Source organism: Scyliorhinus torazame, chromosome 4, assembly GCF_047496885.1.
Source record: "Scyliorhinus torazame isolate Kashiwa2021f chromosome 4, sScyTor2.1, whole genome shotgun sequence".
NCBI classification, from domain to species: domain Eukaryota; kingdom Metazoa; phylum Chordata; class Chondrichthyes; order Carcharhiniformes; family Scyliorhinidae; genus Scyliorhinus; species Scyliorhinus torazame.
In genome coordinates, this window is record NC_092710.1 from 185,413,292 (window position 1) to 185,428,083 (window position 14,792).

The following is a 14,792-nucleotide window of genomic DNA, read 5'->3' on the forward strand; positions in this document are numbered from 1 at the left end:
GTGTTTTCTTGTCGCTTGATTACAATTTTTTGTCACTTTTTCTCTAATCTTCAGGTGGTGGTTTCTGCACAACTTTCCTGGGGGTTTTGCAAGCAATATAGTTCTAACATTTTTGAAAGGCTGCTTTCCATTTCAAATGGATAAGAAACTTAAATGTGTAAATGTTGGGATTACTGGCTATGTAATGTCAGTAGGACATCAAAAGCATATTTCAGGCAGCATATTTGCAGTCTTTTCTGGATTGGTCAGTGCTTTTGAAATTGATAAACCAATTTTAGACCTTTTGACTATGCTGAAATGGTTATGTTTCTAATATATTGACCACAGTTCTCTTGTAGTGTAAATTGCTTTCACCCTAATTTTTTTATCCCACACTGAACATAAGGGAATACACAAAGTAACCAATGTAATCAGTTCTTTGTTTACGCTGATGGGCTGTTGCCTAATATAGTGGTGCTTAGCCTTTATGTACAGTTCTTTGGGATCATTTGTAAACCTTGTGATGACCAACACAGAATTGAATAAATCTCATTAGCAGTCCATTCCAGCACTGGAGACTGTAGTTTAATACTTCTAATTACTAAAATTGTCAATAAAATATTTCTAGATGTTTGCTGTTATGTTACTGAATCTTGGGAAAGTAGAGTATTGTTGGCTTGTATATTTACCCATATTATGCTGGTAAATCAAAAGAAATACTAAATGCAATGAATTAAAGTCATTTGAAATTGGAATGTTGAAATTCCTAATTTAACTAGAGGGAATGTCTAACTTCTATGTGATTGAATCGCTGTAAGTAATCTCTGGAACTTCACATCCAATATTTGTGTCTTGGTTCTTATCTTTAATGCACATGTGGCAATCACAAATGAAACCTCTTAATTTGTTATCTGTTATCACTACATTTACAAAATCAAATTAAATTGCAATTTGGAGAAATTATCACTTACACCAGCCACATCAAGCCATACCTAGCTTTATTTGATATCAAGGTTTTGGCATTTCAGTGCAAAATTATATCTGATGTAGTTTGACTGCCAGATCATTTGTGCTACTGGCTAATTTTAAATACTGATAGAATTGGAAAAAGTAATTTGAGTCTAAATGTTGCACTTGAAGGTTTATGGAGAGATTAGAACTGCACCAGTGTTTTGCTTTATGATGTTTCTTGTCTTAATTTTCTTTATTTGTAAGCTTTCTAAACTTTGTAAATTCCACCAATTTGGAACAATAAGCCACAATGGATATGAATTGTGTAATGCCACTTTTGTTAGAATATTAGAATAGGTCATGTCTCAGTAGTTTAATAACATTTGTAATAGATAGAGCCAGCAATAACAATTTGCACAGGGAATTCTTATTGATTTTTTTCTCTACTTTTTCCAAAAGTACATTAGGGTACAATTCTTGTATTGGGGAGGAGAAGAGGATGCACAAAAGTATCTTATCTTGCTCAAGCAGTCATAAGGCGATGCAATTAGACCATAAATGATGGGCTTTCCCATCACATTGCGTGACCTTGTCATTCACTGATACTTCCTATGTAAATATCCATCAGTGATCAAAAGCTGAAACTGAGGCCCAGTTCCTCCTTTTCTAATTTTGAGGTACTGAGTTCATGTGGAATTACGCAAGATATGTGGCACAGAAGCAGGCCATTTAGCCCAACCAGTTCATGCCAGTGTTTATGCTCCAATTGAACCATCTTCCATCTTTCCTGATCTAAATCTTATAAGCATAATCCTTTTCTCCCTCAAAATGCTCGTCTAGCTTCCCCTTAAATGTATCCATTTTCTCTTCAGCCACTTCCCAGCAGTAGCAAGTTCCACATTCTTGGCACTTGGTAAACTTCCAATTTCCTATCTGAATTCTTGCATTATTCCCCACAAAAGGAAACCATCTTTATGAATTCACCCTTGCATAATTTTAAACATTTCTACTAATCACCCGTCTGCCTTAAGAGACCCAGCCTGTTTATCCTTTCCAGACATTTTTGCTCATCGTTGTAAATCTTCTCCCCATTTCTCCAATACCTCTATCCTTTTATAATACCGTGATCAGAAGAACTGCATGCAGTACTGTGGTCTAACCAAGGTTTCATAGAATTGCACTTCCCAAGTAATAAATTACCTCCTTGTTTTTATCAAAATTGACTACCCCTCAATTATCTGTGAACCTCTTGGCCCAGCTGAGGTATGTGAGGAACAGATTGGCAATTGAATCTGGGGCCACAGCTGCTGACTTAAATCAACTTGAGTTATTGGAAGGGCTTGAAAGAATATATAGTATATGAGTTGGTTCTTCAGAAAATGGATCCTTTTTTGAATCTTTTGTATTAGTGTGCTGTGAATCAATTGAACTACCTTGCATCAACATCAAAATTATTAACATAATTTGAAGCTATCAATCCCTAAAAGGATATATTCATATGTCCATGTCAAAATCATCCCTCTCCTTGGGTTGTTTGGTTACAACATTAGTGTGGTAAATCGGTCTGCCATTCTATTAATTGGACCCTTTTCCCAATATTAGTTCATAGTAGCATTAATCTCTTTGGTGCTCAACATGCATATGCATGCTGAATTATTTGCCAATCTGATTCTTAAGTTTTAAACTTTGATCTGACTCTCCTTTCAAAACACCTTTTGCTTCATAAATGAAATGCATAACTTTCTGCGCAATCGCATTTAACTGATTGGAATGATATGCTTATTTGGTGAGAATACCATATAGTTGCATACTGTGATTACTTCAAATGAATGTCTTATTAAATTGCTTGAAAAGCCAGATCTGCTTATTAATTGCAATACTCTCTGCTTGGCTGTACTTGTCTAGACTGGCCTCATTCTTGCAGGAATAACTAAGTCTATTTATAAAAACACCTTTGCTTTGACTTTAAATTGTGGCCCAAGACAGTGCAGTTGGATCATTCCTGGCACCACTTTTTAATCTAAGCTTTCATTCTCCTTTTAACTCCACTGGGAACCAGCTTTTTAAGTTTGTATTATTCTGCCTGAGCTCAGTGGGATTGTTGCAGACATTTTTTTTTCTCTGCTGCCTCCAGTCATTTTAAGGCATCTTTTCTGGCACTTCATGATCGGTGATGTGAAGTTTAAAGGGATATCAAAATATTAAGTATTTGGAGAACCTGTTTCGGCGCTTCAATCAATCGGATGCCATATTTATCCACTTAAATTTTAAACAACCTGTTTGGTTGGTATGAAAGGTTGGGCAGCACAGTAGCATTGTGGATAGCACAATTGCTTCACAGCTCCAGGGTCCCAGGTTCGATTCCGGCTTGGGTCACTGTCTGTGCGGAGTCTGCACATCCTCCCCGTGTGTGCGTGGGTTTCCTCCGGGTGCTCCGGTTTCCTCCCACAGTCCAAAGATGTGCAGGTTAGGTGGATTGGCCATGATAAATTGCCCTTAGTGTCCAAAATTGCCCTTCGTGTTGGGTGGGGTTACTGGGTTATGGGGATAGGGTGGAGGTGTTGTCTTTGGGTAGGGTGCTCTTTCCAAGAGCCGGTGCAGACTCGATGGGCTGAATGGCCTCCTTCTATGAAAGATGCTACAGCACGAAATTCCATTGTGAAAGAGTTACTGCATTGTTTCTAGAAAATTGAATGCAGCTCTCCTTTATTCTGAATAATGGTGATAATCTTATTTAAGTAAAAGGACACTAGCTGAACAAGCATGGGAAACTTTTAGTAAGTGTAGTTTTTAGCCAGTTTAAGTAGCAGCACAGAGCATCCTGATTTTGGAATACTAATTGGTGGACCCCCTCCCCCCCCCCCCCCCCCCCCCCCCATCTATCTGCAGCAGCTCCAGAAGATGGCTCTCTACTTGTGTATTTGTAGGCGGAAAAGATCTTTAAGATTCTTATAGCCAGATAACTGGCTTAATTAGCTAAAATCTACACCCCAGTCACCTCGAAACATTCAATACAATTTATAAGACATGGGCTTATGTATGATGTGCTGGGGTTCCCACGTTAGGGTTTACTTGGCAATTGCCCAAAAATTGCGCTCTCAACCATCTGACAAGCAAATTAAATCGCTAACTTCAGAGGGTGAACCATCTGCCTTCAGATGATGCTGTCTGTTTTACCTTTAAAATTACACAGTTTTTTTTTTCCCCATTTAACACTCAAACTCCAGAGTAACTACTTCAACAGCAAGCCTCGCATGATAATCCCCCAACCCCAAACTCCCTAAACTTTATAACTTATCCTGCTCCGTGTAGATTGTCCCTTTAAACCTCCCCTTTATGGCAGCTACTGCTGTAAACAGGGGGAGTGACTTAGCTGCCTGCGCCCCAGTTACTCCATGACGACCCTGCCAGGGGCCACCGTTGTTGCTCCTGTTCCACCCAGCCGAATGAGGAAGGATGAATGAGACTCCCAGCACTGGCAAGAGTTGTAATTAGACAGAGATTGCCCCTCTGTGGAAGTTCCAGGTCATGATCTCCCTTTGACAAAGCTATGCTGACTATCCTTGATTAATCCTTTCCTCCCCAAGTGGAGAGTAATTCTATCCCTCAGGATCTTTTCCAATAGTTTCTCTACCACTAAAATTAGACTCGCTGGCCTATTATTTCCTGTTTTATCCCCATCACCCTTCTTGAATAATGGTACCACATCAGCTTTCCTCAATTCTCTGGCACCTCTCCTGTGAGCAGAGAAGATTTGAAATTAATCTCTGCTCTGCTTTATGTTGGCAGTTTTTCAAGGCATGAGTAGTTTTGCTGATGGAATTGGTACAGGAATTAAAACGTCATCAATTGCACAGCCAACTGTTCGCTTTCCTAAGAAGTCAGGGTGGTGAGTTTCTGGAATGAGCTGCCAGAGGCAGTAATAGAGGCGGGTACAATTTTGTCTTTTTTTAAAAAGCAGTTAGACAGTTATATAGGTATAGAGGGATATGGCCACATGTGGGCAATTTCGACTAAGTGGTTTAAAAACTGGGTGCCATGGACAAATTGGGCTGGGGGGCCTGTTTCCATGCTGTAAACCTCAAAGCTTCTAATGTGTGCACTTTAATTGCACTAGTTCCTTCCATTCCTGCTTTTGGAAAGAAAGGGGTGTGGGACGGTGGTGGTGTGGGCGTGATGAGAAGATGCCTCGCTCATTGCTGGAGGGAGAGGAAAGAGACATTTATCAACCGAAAGAGGGGTCTGCGCCACGTGTTTTGGAAGGGATGCAAAGCGAATAATCTGGATCCAGAGGCTGTTTAGCACAGGGCTAAATCGCTGGCTTTGAAAGCAGATCCAGGCAGGCTAACAGCATAGTTTGATTCCCGTAACAGCCTCCCCGAACAGGCGCCGGAATGTGACTAGGGGCTTTTCACAGTAACTTCATTTGAAGCCTACATGAGACTAAGCGATTTTCTTTTCATTTTCAGTGTGATTTAAAAAAAATATATATGTGTATTCTTCCAGTGGATATGAGCATCACTGGAAAGGCCAGCATCCCAAATTCTTCTGGGAAATTTCTACTGCACCACCTCAAGTCTTCATTCCTTTGAAATGTGCCCTGAACTGGGCACAGTATTCGAGATGGCACCTAATTGTTTTATACAGGTTTGGCATTATGCCCTGTTTTTACAGCACACGTATAAAACCTTGTGTTTTATTAACTGGTACCTTTGATTATGTCTGAGAATTGTCAGGGTACCCTCACCTTGCACCCCTTGAAAATTGCCACCACTTACATTTTGGTCATGGTCTTCCCACTTTACCATGTATCTCACCACCCTGCATTGAAATTCATCTGGCATACGTCTACACAATCTGCCTGTATTAGCTTGAAGTCTATTATTATCTTTGCTCATTATTTATTACTATTATTTGCAAATTTCAAAACTTGTCCTCTACCCTTAAGTCAAAGTCATTAATGTATATTCAAAGAAGCAATGGTCTAAGTATTTCCCTGGGGGCCACTGTATACATCTCTCCAATTTATAAAAAAAAAAAGGCATTCTTATCTGGTTCTATTCCATCGTCAATTTTGTATCCAAGCTGCTATTGCCTCCTAGGTATCATCTTTTTGAAAATCCATACAAATATCAACTGCATTAGTGGTATCCACCCCATGTCATCAAAAATCTGTTGGCCCTGAACAAAAGTCTTATTAGGCTGCAATGCCTGTTTGCATTCATTACTAATACATCAGCCAGCTGTTGATGACAGTATTGGCAGGAATGACTACTGCAGTTCTTCGGAGACGAAGCATACCTCCATGTTGCCACTGCTAAATAAGGTACATTCGTAAGAGTTTAAGCAGCTCAAACCTGGCAACCATGAAGCAGTGTCAGCCATCGATCACTGCATGTCCTGGCACGTCCCTCATTGTACCATTACCAGAAAGCCAGACCAGTAACTTTACTTCAATGAGTAAAAGAGTATGCCAGGAACAGCATCCACCTTACCTAACAAGAAAAGCAGGCCTAGAACAGCATCAACCTTACCTAACAGTGAGGTGCCAATCTGGTTATGTTGCAACAGAGATTAATGCATCAGGGCCATCCCACAACAAAAGCGGTCAACTCAAAGCTGAGTCGTTCTCCCAACCAGTTTTAATCATAGAATTTACAGTGCAGAAGGAGGCCATTCAGCCCATTGAGTCTGCACCGGCTCTTGGAAAGAGCACCCTACCAAAGGTCAACACCTCCACCCTATCCCAGTAACCCCACCCAACACTAAGGGCAATTTATCATGGCCGATCCACCTAACCTGCACATCTTTGGACTGGGAGGAAACCCACGCACACGGTGAGGATGTGCAGACTCCGCACAGACAGTGACCCAAGCCGGAATCGAACCTGGGATCCTGGAGCTGTGAAGCAATTGTGCTATCCACAATGCTACCGTGCTGCCCCATCTCTGGTGCCAAATTTGTAAGTGCCGGAGCACCGAGAAAATGTGTTGGCCGTTTCTAAATCTATCAAGTTTTCTGATGGACTAATCATTTTAAGTCCCCAAACATCTGTAAAACTAAATGAAAATATTAGTACTGGTGGGCATTATTTTGAATCATTAGTCTTGAGCATAGCTTTATTATGCAACAGTTTAATGATTTAATTCAAACATATTAAAAACATGAATTACAGAAAAATTATGAAGCGAATGATCTAGAGCAGGGACACGGCTTTTGTTCATGTATATTAACCTAGAGGGTACAATTTCGAAATTTGAAAATGCTGCAAGATTTGGTAGTATTGTGAGGAGGATAGTAATTGACTTAATGAGGATATAGAGAGGCGAAGGGAATTGGAAGACACGTGGCAGATTAATGTAAAGACGTGAAGTGAAACATTTTGGTGAAGAACGAAGAGAGGTGACATAAAATAGAAGGTACAATTATAAAGGAAATGCAGGAGCAGAGGGACCGGGGTATACGGGCGCATACATCATTGAAGATGGAACGAGAGATTGTGAGACAACAGTAAAATTGTATTGAAGCCTAGGTTTTGTACATAGGGGCACTGGAGTACAAAAACAAGAAAGTTGAAAACCTTCATAAAACACAGCCTCAGCAGGAGGGATATGAAAGTTTTACAAAGGGTGCAAAAAACATTTACGAGATTGGTTTTGAGGAGATTTCAGTTATGTGGATAGATTGATGAAGCTGGGGTTGTTATCCTTGGAAAAGAGAAGGTTGAGAGAAAATTTGTTAGACGGGGAGAAACTGTTCCCTCTTGCAGAAGTCAAGAACCAGAGGCAACATGAGGAAAAACCCATTTGTGTCGCAAGTGGTTTGGTCTGGAATGCACAGCCTGAGCGCTTGGTGGAGACATATTCCATTGTATTCAAAAAGGCAAGTGGACAATTAACTGAAGAAAAATGATTTTGAAGGGAGACGTTGGAGGAATGGGATGAGCTGAGTTGCAGTTGCAGAGAACTGACACAAAGACAATGTGCTGAATGGCCTGTGATGTGACTAACCATCTGGGATGGCCACTCACAAGGGAAATATGGCCAATACAGGATTCAGGCAAACTCAGAGCTTAAGTGTATATTTGCTAACAGAGAACCAGACAGTATTGAAACCCCTAGCCGATTTGCATTCTAATGACCCATTTCCCCAGGACAAAGGACTGATACTCAGGTATCAGATACAATTCCAGACACATCAGTGCCACTCCCTTCACCCAGGAAGCCCAAACAGCCAAGGTCAATGACCGCTCAGAACACACACAGCCATCAAGGCACCTGCCCCTTTATTGGCTCAAATCGAAGCCTGCTGAATTATTGGGTCCAAAGCTAAGGACCGCCCAAAAGAGCGCGAAACCCCCAAAAAATAAAGAGAGACACTGCCATGGCCCTGGCACACCGGCACTCTTCGGCCCGACCTATACCTGCAGCCAACTGTAGCACCACGACCAGAAGCAAGTTCAAGATCAACGATCGCTACCAGACGGATGAGCCCAGCAGAACCGAAGTTACTTCTCCAGACCCAGTCGCTCCAGATCCGAACAAAGGCTTTGTTCCTCTGCCAAAGCCGGGTGCCTGAAGTTAAGTACAGGTTGTTGTAGTGTTAGGTATAATTTAGCTTGTCGTGTTTTTATGTTGCACGTGTGAGTTAATCTTGTGTGTAAGTAAACTAATATTGAACTTGAACTAACCAACTGGTTGTTGGGTCTTTGATCAATATCCGGTTGAACCTTGTGGTGGTATCATTTGATACCTGGCAACTCTGAAAGCAATGTCCTCATTAATAACTAATGGACTAATATCGGACTAAAGTAGATACTCCAGAATTGGCAACATTATTGGTGACGCTGGTGGGATAGTATTCCACTCATTAAAAATACCAACATTATTGGCGTCTCCGAGCCGAATTGGCAACATGACCATTCTAGGATTTGAGTACAGATGCATTCAAGAAACTTGGTAAATACAGGAGGAAGATAGAAGCTGAAGGTTACCCTGACACTGATCAAGAAGGGTGACAGGAGACTTGAAAATCAACATGGATGATATGGGGCAAATAGCCTTTTCAATGCTGTAAATTCCGTTTAAGCTGCAAGCAGGGAATACAAACACTGCGCTGTGTTTTCTATCCTCAGGCCATCACAGCTGAGGAATTAATGTTCAGCAGGCAAATGCAACATGATTGGGGATATATTGATGCTGCTTTATATCCCAGGAACCTTAAGCTTTAAACAAACTGAAGTGTCTGTTTATGAGAAAGCTGTGTGCAAGGAGATCATAGAATCATAGAATTTACAGTGTAGAAGGAGGCCATTCGGCCTATCGAGTCTGCACCGGCTCTTGGAAAGAGCACCCTACTCAAGTCCACACCTCCACCCTATCCCTGCAACCCAGTAACCCCACTTCACCTTTTTTGGACACCAAGGGTAATTTAGCATGGCCAATCCACCTAATGCGCACATCCTTGGACTGTGGGAGGAAACTGGAGCACCCGGAGGATACCCATGCAGACACGGGGAGAATGAGTAGGCTCCGCACAGACAGTGGCCCAAGCCAGGAATCGAACCTGGGACCCTGGAGCTGTGAAGCAACTGTGCTAATCACTATGCTACCTACTGCCCATGGTCTATTTTGTTTAGTCAGAGAGCTGTACAGGAGGGCTATTTCTGTTGCTGGGCCCAACCTTCCGTCCACCACCTCTTAACCTCCACAGGCTCTGCATTCACAGCCACACTATGAGCTCTGGACATTCCGGTCAACTCTTCCTATTTGGCCTGAACTCAAACTCTTAAGAATCCGCGGTCAAACTTGTTCTTGTGCCCCATAATAATGTAGGTAGAAATCATTAAAATGGTCCTAGCACCTCTACATCACTTACCATGCAATCCCATTTCCATCCAGCTCTATTGCCATCAATGAGCCAAATCCCCCTGCATGTGTTACTCCTGGAGGATTAAAATCACCATTAACCTTACAGATTGAACATGCAGTCAGACAATTATTAAAGTGGATTCCATTGAGATCAGTGGAAAGTCAAGTCAAGTGAGGGATATAACGAATGGCCAATCAGCAAAGGAGAGCTTACCATCCAGATATTAGTAGGAGGTGCCAGAGACAAAATAGGACAAAATGGAGCCGGAGTCACGGAGTTACTTCCTAGCTACTAATCTTCGAGACTGTTGGCATGTTAGTTCCAAAATTCACGACCGACTCACAGAAGTTTATATCAATGCATCTTTTTGTGCGTGTTTTCATTTCCTTCGCAACATTTTGTGTTATTGTCAGGCAAAATGAACTGGATTTGAACAATTTGAGTTGACCCAATAGTCTGAGAGTTAGGGACATGTCTAAGTCTAAGTGGTAACTTTGTTATGGTCCCTATGAATCAGTCGGGGTGGTGAACTACAGCATCAGCCATTAAAGCCTTTACACAGGAGGTGCCAGAGCGGCACTCTGGTGTGCTCCAGCAGCACTGCAATTCTGATTCCCACTCTCAACAATGACGGAGCATGTGATTGCAAAAGACAAGGCGTTTTTATTCTTTTTCAAGACTTGCAAAGTGTTCCTGGTATTGAAGGTCCACCTCTAATTGCCCATGAGACCATTCTTGAATCACTGCAGCCATGTGTTTAAGGTACACCCATACAGTGCAGTGAGGAAAAGGTTCTGGGATTTTCATCCAAAGTCAGTGAAGGAACAGTAATGTAGTTCCAATTCAGGAGGGTTTGTGATTGGAGGCGGGACTTCTAAGTGGTGGTCTTCCCATGTGCATCTGCTGCCCTTGTTCTTCTAGCTGGCTGATGGAGGCCACAGGTTTGGAAGGTGCTGTCAAGAGAGCCTGGGTGAGTTGCTGCAATGCCTCTTGCAAATGGTGCATGCTGCACCAGTGATGGATAGGGCACTGATCTAAAAGATGGCTTTGGTCAGTGTTTTTCAGCCCAGTGGTGGGGGGCTCAAAAAAATCTGAAAGAGATGCATCTGACTAGCTCCCTGACTTGTTTCTACCTCAGTGCACCTTTATCAGAGGTAAGCTACACACCCAGAAGCAGAAAGCCGATTTCAGTAAATAAATGTTAAATTAGTCCCTATTTCCCCAATGCAGTACAATTTGCAGTCGGATGTACGGATCCCATACAGTGTCAGAAGTTTTTCAGTTCGTCATGTCCAAGGTGTTAAAAACAAGAGTGGCATTGAGTCCAGAGGTGGCGATTTTCGGGGTGTCGCAGGATCCAGGAATCCAGGAAGAGAAAGAGGCAGGCGTTCTGGCCTTTGCTTCCCTGGTAGCCCAGAGACGGATACTATTAGCTTGGAGGGACTCAAAGCCCCCGAAGTTGGAGACCTGGCTATCGGACATGGCTAGCTTTCTCTGTTTGGAGAAAATCAAGTTCGCCTTGAGAGGGTCACTGTTAGGGTTCGCCTGGAGGCGGCAACCATTCATTGACTTCTTCGCGGAAAATTAATTGTCAGCGGGGGGGGGGGGGGGGGAGGGGGAGGGGGTTAGGTTAGTGTAGATTAGGGGGTTAATTAATGGTGGGACCTGTTGGGGAGGGAGGTGGTATTTGCACTATGTTTATATTCTCATGTACATTGTTTATATTGTTGCTGTTACAATGCCAAAAGAATACCTCAATAAAATGTTTATTAAAAAAAAAGACGTTTCTCAGCTCGGAGGATGCAAAATCACATCGTGAAATCGTTGCCTGCAAGTGACAGGTATTCAGGTCACAAAATGGCAAAGCTAGGGGCAGGGTTAAATTCAATAAATGATGGGAATTTTCAGTTGTAGAAGCTCTAACAAAATAGGGTGTCTTCTCCATTTCTAAATCCAGTGTTGCATTGTTTTCCTGTGTTAATCATTTTGAGTCCCCAAAAATCAGTATTAAGTGAAAAGTATTAATGTTGGTAAGCATTTATAATAAATTCAGGGTTCCTACAATAAGTTGCCACTCATAGCACCATTTGCAAATCTGCATGCAGGAGAGGGTTCACAGTGTTGGTGTACACTGCTGGGAGGCATTCTGGAATAATTATTTCAGCTTTATCTGCCTCATCAACATTGGATTTTGTTTTATAAATTAGTCTTTTATAGATTTGATACACAATCAATGACCACTAAAACAAGGTTGCAGTACAACTGAAGGCTTTAATAAGCTAGATGTTTCCCCCAGCAGCTCAGGTACAGAATGAGGGCTGCTGGGACGGCACGGGTTCTTATACCCCGCCTATCAGGGCGGAGCTATTATACACTCTAGCCAATGGCAAGTATATAGGTTCTACCAATGGTACTCCAACCTCTCAGGTACCGTAATACCTATAATACCACATTCACCCCCTGTTAAAAAAAGTCCGGCTGGGATAGTGGCCAGCAACTAAAAAACATAACAACATGGTATAATGAGTTATGGAGGTACCGTAATACCCCCGTACAGTGTTTAGTAACTATTTACAAGTCTGGTAGCTATGTACATTCGGTGTTTTATATTCACAGATTACAGTTAAAATGAAGCAATCAGTCGATCGGGGGCCCTGGTCGTCCTCTGTGATCGTCGGAGCCTCGGTGGTGACTCCAGTGGAGGCTCGGGCATCTGTGACTCCGGGAGCGTGGCTTCGATCTCCATGACAGCTTCGTCACCCCTAGACGGCGCTGGTGAGGAAAACGGCTGACCTGGGAAGGGAGCGCCTGCGGGGTCGTCGGTGGGTGGGGGGGCCTAGGCAGGGGCGGCGGAAGGCCCGATCCTCCTGTAAGGGGCTGCGGTGGAGGGGTGGGTGGGACTGGTGGCTGGAATGCACGTGGAGTTCCGGCAGGCGCCAGGTCCCGTAGGGAGGCCGTATCTTGTCGGCCGTCGGTGTGCGCCACGTAGGCGTACTGGAGGTTAGCATGGAGCAGATGGACCCTCTCGACCAACGGGTCCGACTTGTGCGCCCGCACGTGTTTTCGGAGCAGGATGGGTCCGGGTGCTGCCAGCCAGGTCGGGAGCGAGGTCCCGGAGGAGGACATCTTGGGGAAGACAAGGAGATGTTCGTGAGGTGTCTGATTGGTGGTTGTACAAAGTAGTGACCGGATGGAGTGGAGGGCATCCGGGAGGACTTCTTGTCAGCGGGAGACTGGGAGGTTCCTGGACCGTAGGGCCAGTAGGACGGTCTTCAAGACCGTTCCGTTCTCCCTCTCTACCTGTCCGTTACCCCGGGGGTTGTAACTGGTCGTCCTGCTCAAGGCGATGCCCTTGCTGAGCAGGAATTGATGCAGTTCGTTGCTCGTAAATGAGGACCCCCTATCGCTGTGTATGTAAGCGGGAAACCCGAACAGTGCAAAGATGCTATGGAAGGCCTTGATGACGGTGGAGGCGGTCATGTCGGGGCAGGGGATGGCGAATGGGAACCGGGAGTACTCGTCAATCACATTCAGAAAGTATGTGTTGCGGTCGGTGGAGGGGAAGGGGCCTTTGAAGTCCATGCTGAGGCGTTCAAAGCGACGGGAAGCCTTTATAGGTGCACTCTCTCTGGCCGGTAGAAGTACGGTTTGCCCTCCGCGCAGATTTGGTTGTCCTGAACTCGATGGAGTAGGGCAGGTTGCGGATCTTGACAAAATGGAAAAAGCGAGTGACCCCCGGGTAGCAGAGGTCCTCGTGGAGGGCTCGGAGGCAGTCCACTTGTGCGGTGGCACATGTGCCACGGGACAGGGCGTCAGGAGGCTCATTTAGCTTCCCAGGACGATACAAGATCTCGTAGTTGTAGGTGGAAAGTTCGATCCTCCACCTCAGGATCTTGTCGTTTTTTATCTTGCCCCGCTGTGTATTATTAAACATGAAAGCCACCGACCATTGGTCCGTGAGGAGAGTGAATCTCCTGCCGGTCAGGAAATGCCTCCAATGTCGCACAGCTTCTACTATGGCCTGGGCCTCCTTTTCGACTGAGGAGTGGCGGATTTCGGAAGCATGGAGGTTACGGGAGAAGAAGGCCACGGGTCTGCCCGCTTGGTTGAAGGTTGCCGCTAGAGCTACGTCAGAGGCGTCGCTCTCGACCTGGAAGGGGTGGGACTCGTCGATGGCATGCATCGTGGCCTTTGCAATGTCTGCTTTGATGCGGCTGAAGGCCTGGCGGGCCTCTACCGACAGGGGAAAAACTGTGGTTTGGATCAGGGGACAGGCCTTGTCTGCGTAGTTGGGGACCCACTGGGCGTAGTAGCTAAAAAACCCTAGGCAGCGCTTCAGGGCCTTGGAGCAGTAAGGGAGGGGGAACTCCATAAGGGGGCGCATGCTTTCAGGGTCGGGGCCTATAACTCCATTTCGCACTACATAGCCGAGAATGGCTAGACGGTCGGTGCTAAAAACACATTTATCCTTATTGTACGTTAGGTTAAGGATCTTTGCGGTCTGGAGGAATTTTCTGAGGTTGGTGTCGTGGTTCTGCTGGTCGTGGCCGCAGATGGTGACATTATCGAGATCCGGGAATGTTGCCTGTAAACCGTACCGTTCAACCATTCGGTCCATCTCGCGTTGAAAGACCGAGACCCCGTTAGTGACACCAAAGGGAACCCTTAAGAAGTGATAGAGCCGCCCGTCTTCCTCGAAGGCAGTGTATTTGCGGTCACTAGTGCGGATGGGTAGCTGGTGGTAGGCGGACTTGAGATCAACCATGGAGAAGACCTTATAATGCGCGATCCTGTTTACCAGGTCGGATATGCGGGGGAGGGGTTACGCGTCCAGCTGCGTAAGCCTGTTGATGGTCTGACTGTAGTCGGTGACCATCCTATGCTTCTCCCCGGTCTTTACCACCACTACTTGAGCTCTCCAGGGGCTGTTACTGGCTTCAATGACCCCTTCCCTCAGTAGCCTTTGGACCGCTGATCTAATAAAGGTCCGG